At 40.0% G+C, this 27988-nt stretch overlaps 1 protein-coding gene across 1 annotated transcript in view; it reads left to right on the plus strand.

Annotated features, from left to right (window-relative positions):
* Positions 1-463: 463 nt before the first annotated feature.
* The window catches only part of gpr4 (G protein-coupled receptor 4), a 49341-nt gene continuing 21816 nt past the window's right edge, over positions 464-27988 (plus strand). The window contains exon 1 of the mRNA XM_067595391.1: positions 464-847. The gene's annotated coding sequence lies outside the window, so the exon portion shown is untranslated. The remainder of the gene's footprint in view (positions 848-27988) is intronic.

The following is a 27988-nucleotide window of genomic DNA, read 5'->3' on the forward strand; positions in this document are numbered from 1 at the left end:
CCAGACGAGCCAGGAAGTGATTTGTCGCCAGAGAGCTCCATGTGCTGTTCAGTTAACACTTTACTGGACATGACAGTGATGATACTCTGCTGCCTATCAGGTGACAAAACCTAGATCTGAAGCAAAATAACCCATTTTGTACATTGATTATCCTGACCTTCATGGACATAAAATTAAATTATACTGGCTGCTGTTTTCTGTCAGAGGTGACAAATATTACTGAAATGCAAGTTATTGTACTGCTGTATTATTCATGTATTCATGTATACTTTGACTCTTTAGATTAAATAGCAACACTTATACTCCATCATAAACACACACAGACATGCAGGGTATCTATTGTTGCTGTATACAACTACTGTTCATGGAAATAAAAACATATATTTAGCTGTAATTTGTAGATGAACAAAATAAAAATAAAGTGAGTGAATGCTGCTCATCACAGCAATCAAAAATAAACACTGGTGGGAAGTAACTAAGCATATTTATTCAAGTACTACTATTAGTATTTAAGTGCTACTAATGTACAGTATTTTCTGCAGTACTCTCTCCCTCCCTCTCTCACTTATTGTTACGCCCTCTCTCTCTCTCTCTCTCTCTCTCTCTCTCTCTCTCTCTCTCTCTCTCTCTCTCTCTCTCCCCCTCTCTCTCTCTTCCTCCGTGCCTCTCAGTCTGCCGGCTGCTGCCGCTCTGCTAACACCGTTTTGCGCTGCGCTGGCTGTTACACCGGATCATCACTTGTATTTTTTTTTTTTTTTCTTGTCATGGAGGTTGAGATGAAATGACCTTTTTTTTCTCTGGATGGATACGAACTGGTTTATGAGGAGGTGGATCCGGGAACCTGAATGTGAGTAGTTACAGCGCTTTGCCTCTCTTTACTCTTTTCTCTTGACTGTTTTCTTTAGCCAGAGAGGAAGAAGTGTTAGTGATACTGTCACCTGCTACAAAAAGCTGTAATTCAGCTGTGTACTGTGTAGGATGAATGAGCTCAGACGTTACATACAAAACATGTATTTATATACCGCTTTGTCACCTGTGTACTTTATGTGCTAGTGGAAGGAAAAAATATCTTTACAGTGGTAATCATAATGTGGAGAATTGCTATAGCCTGGATATTTTTATATACATTAAATGTCATACATAAGAGCAGTGAATCATACATACAGTGTGCTCTTTAAATTTAATGTGCACCACTGATACACAAATAGGAATATTATAATAATGCCATAGCAGATAAATACATCATAAACTATAAACCTGCTATCTATCTATCTGTCTATTTATCTATCTAGCTATCTATCTATGTTTTCTGCAGTTTTTCTGTGGTTGTTAGGATTATTCCTGGCTCATTAGGTCAGTATGTCAGCATATTCACATCCCATAACATTCAGTCACACATTGCTTCAGTGTTTATGATCTGGATTAAACACGTCACAGTAAGTGAACATAATGCTCTTACTGTACAAGATAAACTGTCGGAGGGGTTTTAAGACATCAAAGAAAGAAATTAAGTCAGAACATGCTATACAGAAACGTCTCCTCTGCTCTTTCCCCTGACTTTGAACTCGAGCTTGTATTCAGTCTGACATCACTTCCACTTTTCACACAGCAGGCTGTTTTTTTGGCCCATTAACTTGTTGCAAACCAAGTCAAATTGCATTAGTAAATGGAAAACAGGCAAAGCCGCGTTGACGTTACAGTATAGTGGGCGCTTATGTGTCTGCTACAGCTCCGGGGGTTTTGACTGCAGACAATTAATAAATCATGAGACTTGAACAACTATATCAGCTGCTTGTCACTGAACCTCCCTGACTACATGCACTATCGCTCTGTGCAAGCAGGGCCAGAACTTCATTCTTTTAGGTCACAAGACAACCAACTTTGGTGTTATTTACCAGTCAGAATTTAGTTTATTTTGGGTGAAACTAAGTTGGAGGGGTTCCCCAATGATTCTTTGGAAATGGGATTACAGTCCTTTTTTCTCTTACTACTGAAATGCAGTCTTCAAACCTCAGTATGTCTGTCAGTCAGTCTCAGGAACAAACAAAGAAATTGCCTTTTAATTGGTTAATTAGAATTTGTTGACAATCCAGATTTTTTTGCCATAGCACCTGTGTTGTGTTCATTTGCTGGTGGAACAGTCAGATGAAGGTTGGGCTCCAGATTTTGCTGCTCAACAGTGCTGTGTTCATGTGTCCTGTTCATGTGTTTTTTTCTGTCAGAAACAGACGATAAACAAACATAAACACGTAAGGAAGCTGCAAGTTTGCCATTTGGTTGAGTGTTAAACTGCTCATCTACACATTTTGTACTGTGGTTTTTCACTCTTACTCATCTTGTGTCACAGTCTGAAATTCAAAGCTCTTTGCGCTGGCGTACAGTAGATACTCTGTGTGTGTCTTTGAAGGATTATTTCCTAACAAGAGTTCAGTTTCTTAATGTCAGAAGAAACAGGAATTTGTAACGCAGCTGCAATGCGATCTCATAGGATGGCATATAAACAGCACATCACTTTAAGGACGTTTTGTGTCATGTCTACGCATTTTAAGCTTTTCGCATGTCATCTAACACCGTCGGTTAGATTTAGGCACAAAAACTACTTGGTTAGGATTTGGAAAGATCATGGTTTGGGTTAAAATGATCAGTAAAATGCAGTAAAAATGTGGCAGTATAAATGTCTGGTTTAACGGCAGTAAAATGCCCGACATGACAGTAAAAACGTCAGGTAAAAATGTCCAGTTGGTGGTTTTGAACAGTTCTCTCCTGCTGCTTTTGCAATTTTTGACCTTTTGCTAGTTAAGTATCTCGCCATCCACCCAGTCTTCCTCCTCCTAATAAGCCCAAATCACATTATGAAACAAAAGAAAGTTTCACTTCCCCCCCGTCACTCAAATGTGAAAACGTGAGATGACATGTGAAAAGCAAAAAAAAAAGTGTAGTGATAACAGGCGAAATGACTTAAGAAACTGGCATGTCATTGATACGCTATTTGGTGAGACTAGGCTGCAAAACACAGATATCAACCATCATGGATTCATGTTTACTGTGATGGATTAACTCGATCTGTGGAGTTGATTCTCACATAAAAATGAAAGATGGCCACTGACCAATGGTTTCTACTAGAAGAAATGCTGCAAAGACTTACGAACGATATTTGCTTTATTATTCTGATTTGACAATTTCTAGGGTTAAAAAAAATAAACCTCGAAGAGCTCCTGTTGTGACGCATGTATTACACAAATGGGTACATGAACTACGTTGCCGTTAAACAGCCGAGCAAATGAGCCACTTCAGGCAGAGAGACAGTGATCTCCGGGAAAGCATCGTGCCTCATTGAGCTGCAGGGAAATGCTTCAACAGACCTTAATGGTCTTTTTAGTAAACAGTCAGCACAATGAATCCTCTGTTCCTCTTTCAGAATTGCTGCTTTCAACTCCAACAGTTGTAATATTAAAATGCAGTAGAATCTTTTTTTTCTCTCTTCTCTATGTCTGCACTCTTTCCTCTCTTTCTCTCTCCCTTTCTCCTCCCTCCTTCAATCTTTCAGCCCAACAGGAAGGTGGTTGAGTTAGTTTCGTGTTTAATCTCTCCTTTTTCCTTCCCATTCAAATAAATGTCAAATAAAATGCAATCTGGTGATAGCAAAAAACGTAATAAAAACGAAAAAGCAAGTAATTCTGTAATCAAATGACTAATAAAGAATTTACAGAAACACATGCAACACTGACTCTCGTTCTGTCTCATTTTCACCGGAATATTGCATCATTTACAATATTCTACCCTCCGACTTCCTCTATCGCTTGTATTGAACTATCTCTGACCTTGTAGGAAAGATAATCTGTTCAGTTTTAGCTCCGACCTTGAAGTCAGAAGGATGACCGTGGTCAGCTAAGAGCCCCAGCTTTATGTACCTGCTTCCTTTAACCAACCACCAACCAATCACACACACATGAAAAAAAACCCAAGTGGACCAAAATGTATCACCGAAAGCCACGTGTGAACGTTCACACGATCTTATCTGTCCAAATATCGTTGCTGTTCCACATCAGACCTCGATTTACTCTCCGGCTAGCTGCTAGCAACTGCTGATTTCACTCATCAGTATCCCATTATGCAAAGCACACCTGCCTATGGGTGACGTTTAGCTCAAACTCACAGAGTACGCCAAGCAGTTGGGTCGGATTGAGGTTGGATCACGTTCCCACCACAAACGAACAGCTTGGGACCAGACTGAGACCACTTCCCACAATGGGTCTCTGTGAGGCTGTCTTGGTCCACAACCTGAGTATGATTGCTGGGTTCAGATCTGCTAAAAGGAATCATACCAGATGGGCAAAAACTAACCAGAGTCTAAACAACACGGATTTGAAAAAAAGCCTTAGCTCCCCTCACGCTGTGGTACTGGTTGGCTCTGAAAGCTGCCACCTGGCAGCTCAGGACTTTACTCTGAGTCCTGTTATTCCCCTCTGTTTTCATCATACATCACTTTATGTAGAGCACGACAGGAAAGGAGAGAATGTTCAAGGGCAAGAGATAAGACGAGAAAAGGGAAGAAAGGGACAAATGGATGAATGGAGAAAGAGGAGAGGACAGGAGAATAAAAAACTAAAGTTCTTTGATCTGCACTTTATTGAACTATAATAAAGGATACAAGAAGGTCAGAGAAGAGAGGAGAGCTGATAGTTAAGGACAACAGAGGAAAAGAGATGTGATAGGAGGACAGTGAATGATGGATTGAGGGGAAAGGCCAGGAAGTTAAAAAAAACAAGGGTGAATGTGGAAAAATAGAGCAATGATGGTGTAATTGCTCTCCAGAGGAGTTCTGATAAGCAGCACTTAAGAGCCTCTGCGGTTAAGTAATCATTGTGATTAAGGGCCAGAACAGTTGCGGCAGTAGAGAATGATGCTAACGGCTAGCACGACTGGATGATTGACACCCTCTGCACCACAATTTCACATTATACTGTAATATAACATGACACTGTTTCAGGTGGATTTCCAGCAGGTGCAGGTTGAATAATTCATTTAAAGACAGAGGACAGACTGTACTGTATAACTTCATTTCAGGTACTTTTGGAGCAAATTGACAAAGTTCTCAAGCTGTGAAATTCTTAATTTTTGATGACAATACAGAATAAAATTAACAAACAACAGTCTAAATATGCAGCCAGCAGACACACAGCAACAAATGTATTAATTTGGACTCATGTCTCTGTCCACCTGAAGTCCAGTATTCACCCCCCTTTTATTTTTGTTTGGTCTCCACCAACTCCTGAGAAAAATATCCAGTCTTTAGAGAGATTGTTTACTGGAAACAATGGTCTTATATGAAGGGGTTGATGAGAGCCGTGAGACTCAACCATACAGTCTATGTGTAGCTGGAGGACAAAAACAACAAGCTAATGAGTCTAAAAGTTGCGTAGTGCAGCAAAGTTGGTGTTAATTCTCAGTTAACTCAGCAACACTTCAAACAATGACACATATATTGAGTCATAGAATATCATAAATATTGATAATTATAATGTTAATTCCAGAAAAGTTGACAACATGGAGATGCATGATTTTCACTTAACAGGTCAATCTGCTGTAACTGTACAGTAAAGTGAATGTTAAAAGTGTTAGTATAGTGTGCTGGAATAAATTATATACCAGGGAAATTCTTGATACTTAACTGGCAAGTTGACTAACACACACACACACACACACACACACACACACCCACACACACACACACATAGTGAAGTGATGGATGGACAGATAGATGTTTTTTGTCCAGTTAGGGGTGGGAAACATAAGCCTGCAGCCTCACAGCTCGCCTAATTGGATAATTGCTCTGCAGACGCTGACAGGTGTCACGTTTCTGGTCTCTTAATTAGAGGGATGACTTGTAAACTAGTGAAAGTGACGGTGGTTTGAGCCACACCCACCCACTCACCCACACAAACACACACACACACACACACACACACACACACACACACACACACACACGTTTGCAATGTTATGACATTGTGTTGACTTCCATTTATTGCGGACATCTTTACCCAAACCCTAACCCTAAGCTTAACCTAACCTTAATTCACACGTTACCCCTAACCAATCACACACACACAGACACACACACATCCACAACAGTCCATTGTAAAGTGTAGCTCAACATTTAATCGGAGGTCTCCCAGCAGAGAGTGATGTTTTTAATGCTGATGTGCTTCATTGTGGGCGACTCCGCTTTTGTTTTCCCAGAGTCAAGAGCTCATTTGCATCAGTAACAATATCTCCTGCCAACCTCTGCTTTGTTTGTCGTCATGGTGATATAACAATTATTTGTTTGCCCACAAGTCTCAGTTCCAGTTGGTTTCCTCACATTGCAACGGAAACGCCACCATGAACTTTTCTGTTTAACTCACTTTGAAACTCAGTTGGTTTGAGCTCACTGTTCTCATTCTTGTCCTCTATTTTATTCTATTATATTCTAGTCTATTCTTGAATGAGATTTTATAGTTAACTGGCCTGGCGTCAATGATCTGACATTTACTGTGCCATCATTTCATTAAGTGATCCATGATAAGAAAATTATTGGCTGCTTCTAATTCATCACAGTGAAAGGGGTGAAGAATTAATACGTCTTTAATAGGCGTCATTAGCTCATTAGATTTTCAGGTCATAAACTACAGTTAATGTAGGTGAGTATCAAGCTGTGTGTCAGTGGCAGAGATTTTCACAGTTTCAGAAATCAATGGAGAACAGTTTTTTTTTTTATCCTTTACTGTTCTGATTGGTACAGTGGTGCCTTTTAGCTGACACCTCAAGTTTAAAATTGAGAACAAATTAGTAGTGAATCTAATCTTGAGATTAAATGGATTTGAAGAAGTTAAACTCTTACTGAAAGTTAGCAGGTAAAACAGCTTTTGTCACTACTGAAAAACCTTAAAGATCCCATGAAATTTAATTATTATGTCCTTAAAGTGAAGCATATGTTCTGTTAAAACAGAACGGCGAGGGATCAGTCTTAAAGGGGACATAACACGCTTTTTGTGAGGTGAATGTATATAAAATATCACCTCTGACTCAAAAGCCAGAGCCTCAGCCTGCTCTGAACTCTCCGTTTGCAAAGTTACCTCCACTTGCCCAACGGACTGACGTCAGATTGTTGGCACATGCCCGCAAACGGCCGTCCGTGCAGTCGTCTTTGTTGTTGTTTTAAGGTTGTTTTGCATTTTCCACTTGCATATTTTGGATCATATTCGGGCTCGAACATGAAGTTTGTATTTTGAGTAAAAGAAGGAGAAAAATAAGTGAAATCTTACTACTATTGTTTGTTTACATAGCCTCCGGAGCTGCCGGAAGGCTGCCGCGGGGCAGTTTCCAAGAGTTGGCTCATCGGGAGGGCGGCCTTAAAGAGACAGGAGCTAAAATGGCCTCTTTCAGACAGAGGCTGAACTGAGGGGCTGCATATAAGACCATTAGATAAATGTAATATAAATGTAAGGTAAATAAGCTACTCAAGCTAAACAGCAACAAAACAGAGCTCATGGTTGTGGCTCCTAAGGCGCTGCTCTGGAAGGTTGGAGATCTTCTCTTCTGCTCCGTCTGCTCATCCCCACAAGTCTGCAACCTGGGTGTCATTCTGGACTCCAGCCTCTTATTCCAGTTACACATCAAATCCATCACCATATCCACTTTCTACCACTTTAAAAAACATTTCTAAACATTGGCCATCACTCTCAGACTCCTCATCCATGCCTTCATCACCTCCTGTCTGGATTACTGCAAAGGAGTCCTGTCCAGGGCCCAGAAAATCCCTGGACAGGCTCCAGTATGTGCAGAACTCAGCTGCCAGGGTTCTCACCCACACCAAGCCCTGGCAGCACATCACCCCCACCCTCATCCACCTTCACTGGCTCCCCGTCAAGTCCAGCATCTCCTAAAAAATTCTCCTCCTCTCCTACAAATCCCCCCCCCCCAGTACCTGTCTGACCTCCTCTACCTCTATATCCCATCCTGGAATCTGTGGTCCTCAAGCGCAGGTCTGCTCTCCAACCCCCCACACCAGCCTGCAAATTTTTGGGGACAGAGCCTTCAGTGTGGCGGCCCCCACCCTCAGGAACTCTCTCCTGGCAGAGCTGCATCTTTGGACACTTTTTAAAAAAAAAACTCCTAAAAACCCACCTGTTCACCGAGGCCTATGGCCTCTAGTTAACTATGTCATCCCTGGCAGTCATTGCTGTTATTATTTTCTGTTCTTGTTTTATTTGTTTTGTCTGCCTCACTGTGTGAAGCATCTTTGGGTCTCTGGAAAGGTGCTACATAAACCTAAGTTATGATTATTATTATTGAATCTTGCAGAGGTATTCCAGTAGAGCCCCAGAATATAAATATAGACCTGCAAATATGCATGATATGTCCTCTTTAAGTGTAAACCAACCAATGGGCTATTAGTTGTTGAGACAAAGGTGGTTTGATTAGCTAGCATGATTGTTTAAAAATGCATTATGGCTGGTATCTTTTAGTTACATCCACTAGTGCAGTATGAAGTAACTGAAAGTGCACTGTTTTTTTCAGTAACAGAGTGTTTCTAGGAAGTGTAAATCCTCATTTCTTGGGATCTTTAAACACTGCGGTTTATAATACTGGTGTACAGTCTGTCATCGCCCTGGATACCGGGAGAAAGACTGTTATCTACACTTCTAAATTAAGTCCAAACTGGATTTATTTTCGTTTTTTTTCACTGTTGTATGCTCAAGGTTTCTCCTCACTAAATATGCTGGAAGCCCAACAGTAAAGTCAGATGAGAGTCTGATGTTGTGGTCAGATTGAACATGAGGTGAATTTCAGAGGCAGTGTAGTTGCTTAAGTCAGTCGAAAGACAGAAGCGGAGGCATTCATCTTAGGGCTGTAACTTTTTATTCAAAACTCAAAGTTGTTTTTCTTGTCTACACTAAAACAAGTGGCTGATAAGATTTATCCAGTGTGACTATTTCTGAAAAGCTCAGTTTTTGGGTGAGAAAAACCCTGCGTAGTTTAGAAGAAGGACCAAAACCGAAAGCAACAGCCACCTTAGTTTGGATGTACAAACTGGTACCAGACTTCTTGTCACACAGTGTGTAATTGATTATGGTTTGTTGGTGCATTTCTTCAAATGGAAAAAGGGATCCTGGCATCAACAAGCTTTCAAGACCTAACATTGTAGTGTGAGTTTCAGTAGCATCATGCATTGGAGCACATCCCTGAGTGCTGATGAAATGATACGGCTGATGGCCTGCAGACCGAGAGGAAGATTTAAACAAAAAGAGAGGACAAAAGAAAGAGACAGAAAGGGGGATACGGAGATCAGAAGTGTGTGAATGTGTGTGTGCGGTGTTTGTGTAACTGCTGACAGTCTGACGCCGCATCTAAATGCACCCAGGGTGTGATGAGGTCACCGCTGTCTGTCTGTAAACACTGTTAGCCCTGTTAGACACACATGCACACACACATACACACACACACACACATGTCTCCAATGTGGAAACAGCAGCACCTGTGGCCAGCATTAGAGCAGTTTCAGATGGTCAATAACCATCTCACTGCCTCTTTGTTTGTCTTCCTTTTTTTCTTGCCTATTAAACCTCTATCTCTCTATCCTCCTTCCTCTTCTTCTTCTGTCTCTCACTTTCAACTTCTTTATTCTTTCTCTCTGTTTGTCTCAGCTTGTTCCTCTTCACGTTATCTGTCATTCCTCTCTCACATTTTCCTTCCCTTATTTCTTTTTCTATTACCATCTCTTTCTCTCTATCTATTTGCTGTCCAACCTTTCGCCTTCCTCACATTATGACTCTGTATCTTTTTCCACTTCTCTCTCCATCTCTATCTCTCATTTCAGGGCCTTTCAACCCCCCCTCCCCCCCCCCCCCCCCCCTTTACTTCCCCTTTAATCGATAATATTCTTCTTAATGTCACCGCTTGCAGCACCAAAATAGTCTGCCACTCGCTATTGTCAGTGCTAAAAAGCTTTTACGTTGACTTGCAGTGCAGTAGATGTCCAATGTTTGACATTTCATGGGTGTGGGCTTTGGTTAGGTTGTGTACTGTTGGAGGGGGCTTTAAGATTCAAATGGACTTTTTCTGGAAAATTATGACTTTGGTCTTTCACAGTCAAGGCCAAGGTCTGTCCGTTTTCAGCCTTTTTTTTTTGTTTTTTTTCCCCCTCTCTCTTTCCTCTCTCTGGTTGCTGGTTTGAATCCCCTGACTTGAGCCGGGTTCAACTATTTCTGTCTGAACGTGGAATTACTCTGTGGTTGTACCGACTGGCTGTGTGTTCCAAATTCTCACAAATTTTGCAGGCAAAGAGTTTTGGAACAGAAACTCTTTAGTACAACATGAGATGAAAGGTATCTTGTTCTTCACACTAACATGAGAACAAAGAGTTTATTATTTAAGCTACTACATTTAACTCCGACTAACTATTTAACCACCGCAGTTGAGGTGATACTGAAGAATCAGGATGATACAGTGAAGGTTTTTGAGATGCTGAGTTTTAAGCACAAAATGAATCTGGATGAAATATTAAATTGACAGTCTGATGTAATAATATTTAAAGTGTCTCTTCCCCATCTCATCTTTTTTTTTTCTGCGCACAGTCTCTCAGCTGGTCGACAGCTATCGATTGTTTTAGTAATGGAATATTGAAGATGATTAGATGATGCTAAAATGAGCAGCTCAGAGAAATAAGATCTGTGTGTGTGTGTGTGTGTGTGTGTGTGTGTGTGTAGGGATGTGTGTGTCAGAAGTATTGAGCAGTCATGTGCAAAGCATCTGAAGTATTATTTTTGTTATCAGTAGAGACAGAAAAGCAACATGAGATAAAAAAATATTACAGATTATCAGAATATATGTATGTAAAATTGAACAATTATGATGTGAGTGCATGAAATATTACATCTGTCGCTTACATGTGTTGTTTTTGAGAGCAGTTACAGACTGTTTTTTTGTTTGTTTGTTGTTTAATTTGGAGGACATGCTGGTTAAAATGGTAATAGAGCAATCTGGTTTGTTAATGTATTGTCGTTTCTATTTTGGTTCAGTCCACATCTATTTTAAACCAAAGCAAAATAAACTAATGATATATTAAAAGATGATTTAATGCAATGAAAATTATTAAACACAGACTGCCACAGAGGTGGATTAGTCCGCCACCAAACAACATAAAGCTCTGTGTTGCTGGAAGGAAACCGCTGCTTCTGCTACTGGCGCTCTACTGTTGAAAAACCTGACTGGAGTTAAAATTTATATTACATTTTATTACCCAAGGCTTCATATCCTGAATGCTCACCTCCATATGAGAAACTTCAACACAAACAGGCGTCTCAGTGGAGGAAAATTCAAATAGAAGACTTACTGAGGGTGTGTATAGGGGGTTTGTGTTTGTAATTAAAAAGATAGTTTCTGTTCTCGTCTTCTTTTTGGTATTATTTCATTAGGTCTATATTTAATATTTAAAAGCCCCGAGAACTCATTTGACTAGCTTTAAATAGCGTTTTGGTGACCAATGTAGAGACTTCTGGAGGAGTAGTGACACAAGGAAAAGTTTTTGTGTTATTACTTATTTGTTGCTGACAGGGAACAGTAACGCCCCCTTTTGAGAGTATCTGGATTAATCATAAATTATATGAGTCTAATGTATTGACACACATAGTACAGGGTGATTCATGTACAGTAACCATTCATAATACTAACAGCAGATTAACCTGCTAGGAGGCTCCTTAATCCTCTATTCCCCCCCTTTGCTCTACAGTATGTACACTTTTCTATGCTGGAATATAATATTAAAATAGTAATGAAGAAAAAGTGATGATAATGGATGATAATAAAAAAGTACATACTCTCCCTTTGGTTGTTACTCCTCCAACATAGCAGTTTGCCCCCCACCCCCACCCCTTAACTAACTCTCCAGACCATCATCCATGTTCAGCGAATGTCTCACCAAGTCAGTTTTAATTTAATGCAACTTGTATTTTCCATGATGGCAGCAGAATGATTTGTGAGCACTTATGATTTAACCTCGCTGCTCTGAGCGGGACCGACTGCCAGCTATTACCTCAACCGAGCTGACCGAGAAGGCTGTTTGTTTTTAATGAAATTCAAAATACACTAAATCATACAGAGAAGCATTATGGTTTACAGAGGCCTTTTCTATTCTTAGAAGAGAATTTGACTTTTACTTACTGTACTTTATTCTTGCTTGAATTTTAGTGCTCTTGATGCTGTGACTAACTAGAATGCATAAACACCCCATCAAATAGATGGATTTATTCATGTCTCATTGAAATACTGTACTCTGCAGCGGCAGTGCAGGAGCCAAGTTATTTAAGACATGAAAAAAAAAAAACATAGATACAAACACTTCTAGGAATTTAAACTGATGACTAAAACATTTTTGATGGTTGGTTTCAGGCCAGATCGATAAACTCAATACTAAAATTAGATTGTGTTTAATTTTGCCTACAACAGATGTTCTGTCTGTATTTGGTCACATTATTTTGATTGCCTGCACTTACGGTACATTAACTTATGAAGATAAAGGCAGTCTACTCTGTTGATACAGTTTTTGTTTGATTACATGATTAAATTATAACATTAGGCTCCAATGGACCGACTTATGAATGACCCAGATTATATTACTAGTAATTGGGACACTTGTAGTATCCCACAGGGAGCCATTCTTAGACCCACATTCATTCCTTATCTACATTAAAGACTGTATCTTACTTTATGTTTCCTTTTACGTTTTGCTGATGATATTAGCTTGTTTCTTTCAAACAAACATTTACCTCCACTTACTTCTGTGGCAAAGCCTGAATTAGATAAAATGACTAAAGGGTTTAAATTTGACAAATTTGGCATTTTCCTCTGAAATAACTGGAAATTGGATCATTCAAGATAGTTGGATAATCTCTCTGGTCTCATCCACAAGATTTTGCAGTGTTTTATTTAAAATAAGTTGTTTAGTTCATTGTAAATGTTTGTTTTTTTAACTCTTGATTACAGTTTAGTTTAGTCATTATTGTCAGAGCTTTTCTTTGCAAAAACATTTGACCTTACTTTCTACATTTAGCAGTCAGATTGAACACTCACTATAATATGAATTGATGCTGTATGTAATGTGTATTTTTATCTTCAAGTGTGTCAGCCAGCGGTTTAGTTGATTTTATTCACCAAAATATTTGTAGCCCACTTCAGCAGGATATCAAAGAGGAAAAAGGATTTTAGGAGTTGGACTCGCTGTGCCCACATGTCACTCGACATGACTAACCAGAATAGAACCAACCAATCAGAGAATAAAGGAGCCAAAACAGGAAGTGACACAGGAAACAGCCACATTCTGGTAGCAGATCTAGGGCTGGCACACACGCACGAACACACACACGCATGAACACACACACACACACACAAACTCACAGACACACACTGAGATTTGTACTTCAAAACATGAACTCTCACCTTAAACATCACACTACATGCCCAAATCCAACTGTTGTTTATTTAATTCTTAACCCCAGAATCAAGTCCTGACCCTCAAACAACCCTTTGAAGAACAGAGGACCACACAAAACGTCCTCACTCTTAAGGTCTAAAACCTGGTCCTCACAAAGATAGAAATACAAGAGAGAACAGAAATAACTTTATTAACATACATAAAAAATTTAATGGATCAATAAAACAATTTCTGCAGCATTCCCCAGCATCACACCACCTCTTTAATGTCTTTTCCTATTTCTATTTTATGATTAAAGTCATTTGATCACACGCTGACACACCTAGCTTGTGGTCATAATTTTACACATGAATGTATGAGATTATTATTATTATTATTGTTTTTTATATTTAAAGCAGGATTTTAGACACTGCTCATGCTAACTAGGCCCAGTTCTTCTTCTGGTTATTGCAAATAAATATATAACACATAAAAAAAAAAACTGCAACCATATGTTTCACATTTTTTATTCATCTCTTTATTTTGGGTGTGGCTCATTCAAAGCCCTTCTCAAGTTTCCATTTTGTGTGCGTGTGTGTGCATTCGTACTATTGGGGCGGCCATTCCAGTGAAGTCCTATCTGTCAACACACATAGTCTCACACACCATCCACACACACCCACACATACTCTCAACGCGACAAAAAATCAGACAATCATGAGCATATTCCCTCTTCTCTCTCTCTCTCTCACACACACACACACACACACACACACCCCGGTGGGATTAGTTTGGCAAGCAGTGCTTCAGAAATGAGTGGAGGTTTTCCGCAGCCCGTCATTAAAACTGCTGACACCTCCACATCCAAACCTCCACTGGAATATCATTTGTCTGAGGTGCAGCGAGCAGCCAAGGACACAGCATACAAACCACCGGCCCTGTTCACACCTGGCGGTAAAATGCATCTTGGGTGATCCGATCACAAGTCGACAGCTCTTAAGTACAGGTGTGAACGCACCCAAGATGCATTGTGGATCCGTTGAGATACTATCGCTCAGACCACATTTGGAAGTGGTCCGGGCTGCTTGTGGCTGCATTCTTTTAGCAGTGTGTGTGTGCAGCAGTGTTCAGGTGAAAACAAGGGATGTCTCACACAGACACAGTGCAAAACACTTCATGCACTGCACTAGTAAGTCAGCAAACCTGCAAGAAGGTGCGATGTATTGATAGTAGTTGTATGTGAATATGATCAAACGTTAAGCTTTGCAAGAAATATTTTGATCTGTGATAAATCCACTTCTTAGCTTCCATCAGGCAGAGTCAGGAAATATTGTTGGCTAAAGACAAACATAAAACACTACAGAGATTTTAAAATGTTTGGCAGACATGACCTGCGATGAAACCCTGATTGCATTTCATTCAACGAAGTTTAAAATATTCACATATGCATGTGAGTGCCGCTTGTCACGATCGGCCATGACTTATTGGTAGAAATCAATGATCAGCTGTTTTTGATAAGAAAAAACAAATTTGAAAAGCAATTTGAAACGAAAAAAAACAGCAATAGAAGAAAACGCCAAACCCACATAAACCACTTCATCAAAAACAAAACACTACACGCAACGCCCAAAACAACACATGGTCAGAATTTAGTGGTTGAAAAATGGACTGGATGGGGACATTAGAGGGAAAACGACACAGTCCGCTCTTGTTCCGTCTGTGGGAAAAGAAGAAGTTCAAACAAAACTTGGTGGTACAAATTAAGTTTGTGTTTGCCAGTGTGAAAAGCAAATGTTTTACTTCATACTTCCGTGACAGAGGGACAAAAAATCCCAAATGCCAACACTAACAATTAAACGAAGAGGGCAGAAACATGGGCAGAAAAAGACCCTCTGGAAAACAAGAAAATATGCCCTGTGATCTTCACTGCCTGCTCAGGTACAACTACAACTACACAGGTGCAGAGCTGAAAAGACACAAACATCATACAGCATATCCTGTGTACTGGCTGCTGCAGAAAGGAAAGAAGTTAGTCATCAGCACACACACACACACACGTACACACACACACACATACACAGTGCCTCATTCATTTCTGTCCAGACGTACAGTAACAAGCTCTAGTGATCTGATCAAAGCCAAATTAAGATTTGTCCAATAAAGCTCGATGCGGGAAACGTCACAGGAAAATGTGGCACTTTTATTGAAGTCATTAATTTTCCCTGCAGGGTGTCGGGTCGAGCCTGTGAGGGCTTTGAAACGTGGCGCGGCTGCACGGCCACCCAAGCATGAAATGATCAACCAGGATTAACTACCTGCAGCCTTCGACTTTCCCTCTGTCTCCTCTGCCTCAGGCCCGAAGCTGCTTTTGTCTTCAGTTTTTCTGTATTCACTGCATTTCTGTCTTCATTTCTTTTCCTCTTTCCTGCTGATAACTTTCATAGCGTTTGAGGCGGTCAGAGTTTCAGACAGTGTTAGTAAAAGATGGACCTCCTCAAAATGTAACTATGCGCCGGGCTATACCTCATGGAGACACAATCTGTGTCTGACAGGTAGGGAATACTGACAGTGACAAAAAAACATGGAGGAAGTGGAAGAAACTAAGGTTCAGTGTTTTCCTCCTTCAAGTAATACCAGGAACATTTCTAGTAAAGTCATTTCTGTAGAGCATGCACAAAATAAAACATAATTAAAAGCCTCACGGATAAAAACATATGATATTATGGATAAATGGATATGTGCAGGGGAGGAAGGTTAACAAAGGAGTTTATACAAAGTCTTTCCTGATAAAAAAAGATTAAAAAAAGTTTGACTTCATATAATTTGGTTGGAATCTCCACACCTGTAGAGTAGGAAGGAATGAGGACGGAGAAGGAAAAACAGTCTGAAAAGCTCAAAACTCCAGCAACACTTGCGGTATGAAGAACAACTTTATTGTGAGACTAACACATGATGAACTCTTGTTCCCTATGATATTAGTGTTGCTGGAGTTTTGTCCTTTTCAATCCCCAGACCTGTCCCAGAATGCATTGCTCAGATGTGTTTATGATCACGCATTTGTGCCATGCTCATGCATAACGTCAACAAAAACAATGGTGTTGACTACACCATTGTTACTTTCCGCAAATATATAAGGCTGCACTGGGTAAACACAGAATTAAACAGGAGGCTGCATTTTTGAAAGCTAAATTATGTTTGCAAAATACAAGTAAGCTACAAGCAATTTGTATTTTTTTATATTAAATGTAAGTTTTAATTTGGTACCAGTAGTTTTAGCCTTTTGAAAACACAGCCACACATGTGTTATTCTTATTAGTGCACTGCACTGTGGGATGGCAGCTTCTGCTAACCTACACCACATCCATCCATTGTCACAATGGTGATGTAAATAGTTGAAATCCGCAGCGACACCACTGTGGCACACTGACACAGAAGCATCAACACACTTGAAATATCACTCACTGAAAACGTAGAGACTAAGCCAGCTCAGGTATATTTTTAATGAGCCATTGCTGTAAAAATTCACATTACTGTGGCGGGGATGTGGTGCATGATATAATAAAGAGAACTCTGTTTCAGTAACAACAAAACCACACGGGTGAGCCTTGAGATTTCATGTTAAGACAGACAAGATAGAGTCGCGATCGTACAGATAACACGGCTACATCGTGGTGCTGCGGCTGAAAGGAAATAACTGAGCAACGAGTGGTTTTAATGCAGCCGAGCATCAGACAGCAGCTGCACTGAAACACCAAGTCTGGACAGAGTGATGCAGAACATAGATCACGTTGCAACAATATCTTAAGACCATCACAAACCTTGAATTCTTGTGAATCTCTCAGTTTGTGCTGCAGTGATAATAGGTCAGATTTAAAGCATGAGCATGTGTGTATGTGTGTTTGTGTTTGTTTGTGTGTTTGTATATGAAAACTACTGACACACTCTGCCTATTAAGCCTGCATGGGTAGTAAAATAGAGATATTTGATCCCTTCTTTGGTCAACAAAACATCCCTGACACATCAAGACGGTTTTGCATTTATGGTCCACCAACATTTGCATCAGATTCAATCTAAACCGAGCGAAACATTTTGGATATCTTAGTACTTCAAGCATCCACTTTCAGTATTTGCCTTGTGAAAGTGCAAACACAGAAAAGTTTGTATTCATTTTATGCTCTAATGATCTCAATTTTGTGAATCAACAAAACAAAACATCATCAAGAAAGAAGTTGAAAGAGCTGTGCTGCTATCTAGTATATTATATTTGGAGCAGTAATTCTTATTTAAAAAGGTAAAATCCTTAGAAATAAGACTATATGCCAGGAAATAAGGAAAAGTGAAATGAAGCAATACAGCTGTTGTTGTTGTTGTAATGATTTCTAGTGAACTGTCGGTAGATTCATTAACAAAAACAGTTACACAAAGGATCAAAGCTCATGTTATTGTGTGCAGTACACCTACGATAAATATCCCACTACTTATCAGGCTCTCTTTGTTTCATTTTATGGCTTTGTGTTGCTCATACTGTAAACAGACTGCTGCTGCTCAGAGGCTGCAGAAGTAAATGGAGCTTGTTGATTGAGTTTAGACTTCCCGGAGCCTAATATAGAAACAGGAAGTAAGACACATGAAAGAGGGGCTTACATCCGAGTGTGTATGGTAAAGTGATACGAAGCCTGCAGATTGTTACCTGAAATTCCTGAAATGTTTCCCAGAGTGATTTATGTGACAGGAACAGGAAGGAAGAACATTTTTAGGCTGTGAACAAGGTCGGTTATAAATCATGCAAAGTTAAATCAGCACTGACCTTAGTCACACCAAGAACGTTTAAGAAGGAAATGAAGTTATGTTTCTGTACATGTCTTTTCTCAGGCATTACTGTTCTGCTGCATTCATGCGCTACCGTAAAAGTCTGAAAGTTCAGTCGATGTTTTGCATTCGTTTACTTCAAACCAGCTTAGAAAAGCTGCAACCTGGAGAGTGTGAAGTGTGTCTGCATGTGTTTGTTAGTACTGAAGATCAGTACTGACTGATCTCACAACTTACCAGGAACTACAGTTCATTTCTGTACCATAGAATTAATTATGGCTGCGACTAATGATTATATTCATTATCAATTAATCTGCTGACTAATTTCTCACTTAACTGCTTAAGTGTTTAGTCTATGAAACGGGGCGGCTGTGGCTCAGAGTTAGAGCGAGTCATCTACCAATCTGAAGATCGGCAGTTCGATCCCCGCCGCCCGCAGCCCGCAAGATACTGAACCCGAAGGCTCTGCCATCAGTGTGTGAATGTGTGAATGTTGGCATGCTGTGTAAAGCACTTTGAGTGGTCGGAAGACTAGAAAGGTGCTGTATAAGTGCATTTACAATTTGAAAAATGGCTTTCACAGTTTCTTAGAGACCACAGTGATGTCTTCAGTTTGCTTGTTTTGTTTGACTAACGGTCCAAAACAGATATATTCACTGTTAAATATATATAATAAGAAAAAACAGCAAATCTTCACATTTGAGAAGCTGGAACCAGGAAATGTTTGGCATTTTTGTTTGACAAATTACTGAAATGATCATCAACAGCTCTAGAATCAAACAACTTTGCATTATGTCCAGTTTTTTGGGTTTTTTTTTTGCTCCTGTCGAAACATTTTTGAGTCTGTTTCATCAAGCAGCTGTGTCTGTTTGTGTTTATTGGCACATTTTCAATTTAAATCCCATCTTGTTGTCTCTGAAATTGACTTTGCGTTCAGCCCAACTTGTTTTTTTTTCTCAGATTGATGAAAGATGTAACATTATGTTAAATTTTCCTGCAATATTCACCTGAAAACTGAGCTCTCTGCCATGGTGTCGCTTAGTGTATAACGGCACAATATATCAATAATAACATATTTATATGAAAAAAGAATAATGTGTCTTTTAGGAAACAAAAACAAAATACAATGACGGGAGAAACGATACCATAAAAACATCACCGTGAAAGAAATATAACTCTACAGTTATGATGCAGAAAGAGAGAGAGAGCGATGAAAACTGGCTGAACAAGTGTGTAAAAAAAGCTATAAATAGCAGAAGAAAACTGTCACATATCTTTATGTAAATGTTGTAAATAAAACTTGGACTCAGCATCTTGGGGGAAATATACATCAAATTCGATTCAGATGGAGTTTCAACATAGTTGGTGGCCCTGAGAAAGAAGCATCACTCACAAAATGGCCACACAAGAAGTTTGTTTGTACGTACTGTGTGCTGAAGTAGTGCTTACGCGTGATGAAACAAAGGAAGAGATAGAGAGTGATACGTCTCCCCATGAGAATATCTCTGGCATCGTCGCTGTATGTGCTGAAAACACTTCAGTACAGAGGCGTAGTTGGATAAAGGTGTTTACTGTGCTAAATGTTCTTCAGGTTCAGGAATGTAGAGGATGTTGAATGTTTTTCTCTGTAATGAAACAGAATCTGTAATCTCTAATCCATCTCTTCTTCACCATCGTCATCCGTCTATTAGATTTTGTCTGCAGTCAGTTTTGGGAAATGTTTTAGGTCTCAGCTTTCAGCTCAGGACGAGCCAAACATACTGCACTTTCACTTTCTTTTTTTCTGTCCTCCTGTCTTTGTTTACATTTCTGTCTATTTGCATTTCTTATTTCTTCCTTCTGTCCGTTTTATTTTCTTTCTTTTTTTAATTTCTGTTCACCTGTCTCTCTCTTTCTTGCTTTCTTTTCATTCTTTTTATCCATATTTAATTATCTTTCTCGCTGCATTAGCTTTTACTTTTTGCAGGAGGTTGTGTAATCTATCAATAGACAACTCTCTCTCTCTCTCTCTCTCACACACAAACAAACACACACACACACACACAGGTGTGAGGGGTGAGACAGCCACATGATGACAGCGTGGGTCCTTCGGGCTTCAGTCTCATGACTTAGCTCAGCAGCTGATGATGGGCTGGAAGCTGTTATCATGCAACTGCTCTCTCTCTCTCTTGTTGTTGTGTGCTGCTCTCAGTCTCTCTCGCCGTCGCCATCATGTTATCTGACGTGTAATGTGGTGACAGACGCCGTGCCCGGCCAACACATCCTGTTCTGATTATTATTTTTTATAGATATTGTAGTTGTGTGACAGTTTCGTTTACATGTAGTTGTTGACTTTCTCATTTCTGACCTGTTGATGAAAACACTTTTTTTTTTCTCAGGTAATAGTTTCCAGACTCAGCGGATGCAAAAGCTTTATTGACCTGGATATAGTTGGAATCTGGATTGCATTGATTGGCAAAAGAACACTTGAAAAATTAGTAAAATATTATAAATGATGATTTTGAAATTGTGTATTATGATGTTCAGCCAGGCAGAACCTTCAAAACAAAAACAAAGTACCAGGGAGGTCAAACACTGACAGGAAAGTTATGTAATTAAACTACAGAACACTCATATTTCAGCTGATATAATCAGTATAACATGAATCAAATTCCTAAATGTTGCTGCGTGAACTCATCGTCCACCACACAGATAGACACTTGAATAAGGGTACTCAATTATCATGTTATTGTATGAATATACGTTTGTATATTTTAACACCAAAGAGCAAAGAAACAGGAACGTTTGGGAGAAAAAGACGACAAATATCAGATTTAAACACACTCCTCAGATCCTGTATTGTGTTCCAGTCACCTTGCTGGGACCAGCAACTGTGCTGGGACCGACTGCGCCGGTCAAAGCACAAATATAACACAAGTGAGACTGTGACAGACATCTTCTGGTCTCAGCTGACGTGGTGATGCACCGTGCTGACTCACACTCGTGTGCAGGGACGTTGAAGTCAGATGCCGTAGTAGTGCATTTTACTCCAAAGATATTAAAAAAAACTGATTACGTTGCTGGAGACTGAGCCTTTCTAATAATACAGTCTGGCTCTTTGGTCCAGATATACCCAATCATCTCCACTGTAATCTCATCTGAAGTCACTGTCTGTTGTGACTCACCTGTAAAAGGATTAGGCCTTTGATGGATCGTTGTAATAACTGTGACCCTGGGCTGCAGCCGCACTGCCGGTGACAACTATCTGTCAGCACTTCCTGTAACGGAGAGTTTAAAGAAGGTGCTGCACAGATCATGGAAACTGCGGCGTATTATATAATCAGCACACGTGGATAATTGAGTCGGTTGCTCTAAATGACAGCAGGGAATTCTCTTTTCTGACCTATTTTTTGGTCCCAAAATTCTCATTACCCCCTCAAACAGAAGCCTCTAGAGGCTCCAGGCTCCTTCAAGAAACCTCCTTTTCTCTAATCTGAGCAAAATGAATGCAACTGGAGCGTCCTTAACCCTTTACCACACGCCTGCCTTACACCAGCACCATGTAGAGCTTCAACGCTGCTAGTATTATTAAAGGTTACATGAATATCAATATGTAATATATGTTTTGGTAGACTCTCTTTGACCATTTTTGGTAATTGTGGTCATTTTAAACAGAATCCCCTGTTTCAAAAATCATCCAGGTACAATGCATGGCAGAGTATACCTCCATCAAAATATAGTTTCCCCCTAACCTCGAGGCAGTGTGGCTGTCTGACAGTGTGATATATCAGTCTGATCGATTTCAATGTAATGCAAGAACGGAGGAGAATTGGAGACTTTGCACCCTTGGTCCTCAGTGGATGAATACCAGTGACTGTCATGACCCCTTTACTTTTCTAGCACCACCATGGGGTCAAACTTCACCTCAGTTCATGACAGGCTTGATTTGATTATGGACCTTAATTTATCCTATAGGGACCTTAATATTGTAATATTCAGATTGGTAGGGTATATAATTACATTTTTACATAATTGCATATATTTAAAAGTATAGTATCTCTTCAAAATGTATCAGCAAAGAAGCATTCATGATGTATGAAGGCTGTGGAACTATGCACAGGATGGATTACTGTTATACAGCTGCAGAACAGCTGCACCAGTGAGGGGAAGTGCAGCTACTGAACAGCCTCACCTCTCACACAGATGAAAGGACATTTTGTCTTTTTTCTACACATGAGTAAGGTTATGTTAATATAGTTAGTGTCACAGCGTTACAGACATTACTGAAAGCGGTGTTTAAACTCTGGATCAGACCCATATGTGGTGGCAGTAGTGGCATCATGTGTTTTACTGTATCTTTTCAGAGTACAGTTCACTGCGTACAGTAGCCGTAGCCTTTCCTATAGCATAACTGATATAATCTCATTAGATGTATGACATGTCTAAATCAGATTTGTGAATATTTTACAGCTGATTTGAGAGCGCAGCCAGTGGCATCAGCAGCGACCCTCTTCAGCTGCAGCCCCCTGCACCATCCGGTCGTTTGTGTAACATGAGCGCTGGTGTTACAGCCGCTGGCCCGCTTCCATGTGACACAGCAGTTATGTCTGAGCTCGCCACAGATGTTGTGTTTACGCTAAGCAAAGCAAATGGGCTAACGTTGTGACTGTCACAGGGATATCTGTTCATCAGGCCTCAGGCGAGCCACCTGTGAAGGGGCAACAAACCAGCACCGGCAAAAACTCATGGGAGGATCTGTTTGGGGAGGTATGATCCATGAAACCTGGTTTGGACAGTGAGAGGCCACAGAGTGCACTTAGACGCTGATGATTTCATGGATTGCGTTGAGTTTAAAAGAAACATGCCCTTAACAAATTCAGCTTTATCAGCTGACATAAATCTTGAAGCATGAAGGAAGCTGATAGAAGGGGAAAGGAATCCACTTATTTATTCACAACGGGGATCTTGTTGGAATAAAATGTTGGGTTTTTTCTATTTCAACAAAGAAATAACACATTTGTAACATAACACCTATTTTAAACCGATGACTTTCCTGTTATAAACCCACCTCTCCTACAGACTGAGTCATGTCATTGTCATATAAAAGGTTTGAGAGGATTCTGCACAAAAATAACATGTCTTAAATGAGCTGGTATACAGTCAGAAGGAAGGTCTGAGTTTAATCTGACAACAGAATACTGTTACAGTGCCAGGTTTGGATGGTATTATTGTAAAGTGTTTGGGTTGAGCATCTCCATAAGAGCTCAGCTGTGGGTGTTTATTGATGTGTTAAGTTTATTTTTGCAGTAAACACGCTCAGGGGAATTACAGTTTTAGGTTTGCAGTTGAGGCATTGCACAGTCCCATGAGTCCCACTTGAGGAAATAAAATACAAACAACAAGCAGCAGCCATCTGGAGGCTGCTGTGCATCAACGGACTGTAGCTTTTTCGTTCCGCCTAATGAGGCATAACTTGACCAAAAAAAAAAAAAATTATTCTTATAAATAAACTTTAAATTACAAGTCTAAATACGAAAAGGAAGGTTATAACATGAGCAACAAGCTGAAAATTAGATGCAAGTCTTCCATTACAGAAAGTTCAGTTTATTGCACCTACTGTTTCAGATAAGAACTCTAAAAGCTTGTTTGACTCACAGTATAAGCTCCTGATTCTTCGCCCTGATTGGTCAGATCATATGAACAGTTGTTTTTTAAATTAAAGTGACTCGCATCAAAAGTGTAGTGCATCAGACGGTACCTTTTTTTTGATCATCATTTCTGTCAGCTCTTTGGAAACTTTGCGTGCTGATCTGGGAGCACTGCGACATCGCACTGCATGAGTCAGACGTTCAGGTTGTAAACAAGCCAACAGTTTATCCAAGTTCTTTAAACCGCTTCCTTTGGTGGTGAAACTGAGAGTGATTGCACATGTCAGTAATAATCCTTCAATGCTCAGGAGCACAATAAAAAAAACTGAACCAGGACGTCTGCGGTGGATGTTTTTGGACAATGTTTTGGTGATCGTTTTACTGTTCAGCTTTTGTTTTCTCTTCCAAATGGTTAGATTGCGAGAGAGTTTGTTTACACCGCGTCTGATCACCTGAGTGCTGGGTGTTCCTTGTTCCATCTGACGTCTTTTTAACAATGTATTGCTGAAATGTGATACCGAGAAGTGACGCATTTTATGTGACAAACATAGACTCTCCAATCGGGTATTTCCCTGTTTGGTTGTCATATCTTTATTTCCTTGTCCTTTGTGTGTTTTGTCAAATGTAAACCTAGATGACCTCACTGACAGAAAAAGCTTCTCCACCTTCATCCTCAACCTTATCCACCCCGAACTTTTTTCTTCCGATCCTCATCGTTCTCTTCGTCTCTTTACGCCTGCTCCTTCAGTTTTCCATCATCTTTTTCCTCCTCCTCCTCCTCCTCCTCCTCTCTCAGTCCCTCATCTCACATTTCTTCTCCTCTGCTTTGATTAATGAATAAGAAAGAACATTCTCATTTTATACTGACTTCCTGTTTGTCTCTTTCTTTCTTCCTTAGGACAGATAACCTATTTCTTTCTTCCTTTCTTAGTAATGTTTACTTTAACTCGCATTAACGTTTTCATTGGGGGTTTATTTAGTTGTCATTCCATCTGTTTTGCTCCAGTTCAGACGTACTTACTGAGCACAGTTCACCGTAACGCTGTCATCCTGAAACTCTAGACTGCAGCCTTTGAATTTTTAGAGGTTATAGATTGTAAAGAGTAGCCTATACTGTAAAAAAAAGCTTTCCTGGTAGTTTCCTGGTGTGACATGTTACAGCTGAATGAAGAATCGCTGTTCACCCTCTCATTAGCTATCAGGGAATGTGGAAGGAAGAGGATGGTGATTAGAAGGCCTGCTGTGGTCGTCTCATGCCCTTAATATGGCCTTGTTTACAGCACACACACACACGCACACAGAAACTGTTCTCTCTCATATCCAAACATACATATACACCCTTTAGTGTGTTGCAGTACATATTCCCAAATACAAATACACACACACACACTCAACATGGCACCGACCAATGTGTCTCTCCTTCACTAACAATTCTCTTCCCTCCCTCTTCTTGCAGATGCACATTAATACTTCAAAACAGACAGTATGAAGACACTCATTGACACAATGCGTTCCCAGGGCCCTTAACTCTCACCTTAAACATCACACTACAAATCCAACTGCTTATTCTGTTATTAACCCCAGAATCAAGACCCTCACACAACCCTTTGAAGAACAGAGGACCAGACAAAATGTCCTCACAAAGATAGAAATACAAGAGAAAACATGTACACACAGAGATAAAGATACTTTATTGACATACATAAAATTTTTTAATGAATGAATAAAACAATTTCTGCAGCCTTTTATAGCACCACACCACCTTTTTAATGTCTCTTCCTATTTCTATTGTTGGGCATGTTTTTACACGAGTGCCTCATTTAATGTGTGTGAGATTGTTATTATTGTTAATAATTATTAATAATAATTATTGTTATTATTACTGTTATTTGTGCTTCCACTTGTGTAGCCCCTAACCCAAACATGATGAGTGGGACTGACCTTCCCATCTAACTCAAGAGAAGGAATAAGTGCATTTCCCTGAAACCAAGACTTAACCCTCCAACAGTCCTTTGAAGAAGCGACAACTAGACAAAATGTCCTCAAAAATGGCCTCTCCCTGGAGGTCTAAAACTCAGATTTGTCCTCACAATTATAGAAGTACAAGAGCACACCACACGCACACAGGATAAATATTCAGTTCAGGCTGACCCAGTCACTGTGTCTGCACTTTCTGTCACTGAGCTAAGCAACTTTCTTCCTCTCCTCTCCTCTCCTCTCCTCTCCTCTCCTCTCCTCTCCTCTCCTGTCCTCTCCTCTCCTCTCCTTTTCCATCCTCTCCTCTCCTCTCTTCTCCTCCCCTCCCCATCCTGCTGTGTTTATTGTTTTGGGGTTCGGCAGGACGATGCCGGGGCTTTTCCCACCACACTTATGGGAGCTGACACCGAGCCATCCTCCCTCCTGTTTACAACTCAATATGACAGTCAGGCCCCTCAGGGACGCCTGTCTCAAACTTGGAGCCATGAGGACAAGAGATGTAGCCCAACTGTCGTCTCTGACGCGGTTGGCAATCATCAATGTTTCACAATATATGGTCTAATTTCCTGAAACTCAGCACAAGCACAAACCTGAGGTGCAAGTGAACATATTTTGCAGTTTTAGTGAAAAGAGGAGCAAGTGCAGTCATGCAGCATGGCACAAAGTAGAAAAGAGTCCTCTGTGATATAAACGGGGTGGAAAAAATATTAGAAACACTTCTTAGTATAACGCTATACAATTCAAAAGCACTATATCCTCCAAAATGAGCTTAAAGTTGAATCACTGTGATTCATTGCAGTAATGTTATAGTAGGCTGTAGGCTGTAGGTCTAGGTGAACCTAATAAACTGGCAGTTATATAGAGAATTTGCTTCTTTTCATTACTGTATCATAACATTAACTGCCCAGTCTTCCCATGGGGATCATCAATGTTTTATCTAATCTAGTCTCATCTCTTATCTTTATTACTGTATCGGGCTCAGCCACATGGGAAAGTCTTTCATAAAGCTGTTAAACGGATATGTTTTCTTTTAAAAGTGAGAGGCTGGTATTATACAGAGAGAGAGAGAGCAGCGCTGGGTTTAAAGTGCACCATTATTGATGCGGCTGGTTAAAAACATGTAGCTAACCATGCGGATATTTACCATGAATGAAGGTTACTGTAACTGTGTAGTATTTGCACAGATCTCATAACAAACAAGTCTGGCGCCATCAGGGATGTCCATTAAGAAACTGACTGTGTGGAAATAATGGTTAAATATAGAAATAGAGATTTGCTGGCTTGATAGAGGTTGTTTTAGTGTGATACAGTAGATATTAGGCTCTGTTTTCATAATGATGCACAGTAGATGACAGGACTTTATACTGGCCCAGATGAAAACTGATGAAAACATGGCAAAATCTTTGAGACACACCTACTTCCTACACCGTAAGTGCCATTTTTATGTAATGACAACAGCAACAACACACAACAGTGTCAGTGCAATAGCCAAAATCTGTTTTGTGTTTGATAGTTGTGCAAGAAGATATCACAAGATGACCATGTGTCACTTGCTTGCATGTTTGACTTTCTATTTCCATTGTAGTGCTATAATGCATGAAGAATTCATGATACCATGTGTCATGTCATAAAAATGATATTGTACACTGTCTCACAGATTTGATTTGAAGATATCTATCTTGTCTGACATAGTGTGACATGTAATGGACCTGCAACATTGCTGTTATCACAATGTTTCACCTCACAATCACTATCTGCTTGCAATTAAAGATAGGAGCTTTGTTTAAGAAGATTGAGAGAATGAGAAAGAGAGAGAGAGGCAAGCTTTTAAGTAAAATAGATGGAAGCAGAAACTTAACATCAGTCATTCCTTATTTAATTAAAGTAATTACTCATGTGAAAACAGCTGTTCATAAAACTAATGGGCTCAGATTACAGTTACTGGTGACAGACAATGTTGGCCAGACTTGTACAATTGGCAAGGCGACCCATTGCAAATATATTAGATTTGGACAAGACTAACTCACTGACTACACAGCCTGCAAAACAACAGTAACAGGTGCAGACCGCGTCAGCGACTACACCGACAACCCAACTGTACCTGTTAAGTCACACACTGCTG

The sequence above is a fragment of the Thunnus thynnus genome, chromosome 7 (assembly GCF_963924715.1).
Source record: "Thunnus thynnus chromosome 7, fThuThy2.1, whole genome shotgun sequence".
Taxonomy (NCBI): domain Eukaryota; kingdom Metazoa; phylum Chordata; class Actinopteri; order Scombriformes; family Scombridae; genus Thunnus; species Thunnus thynnus.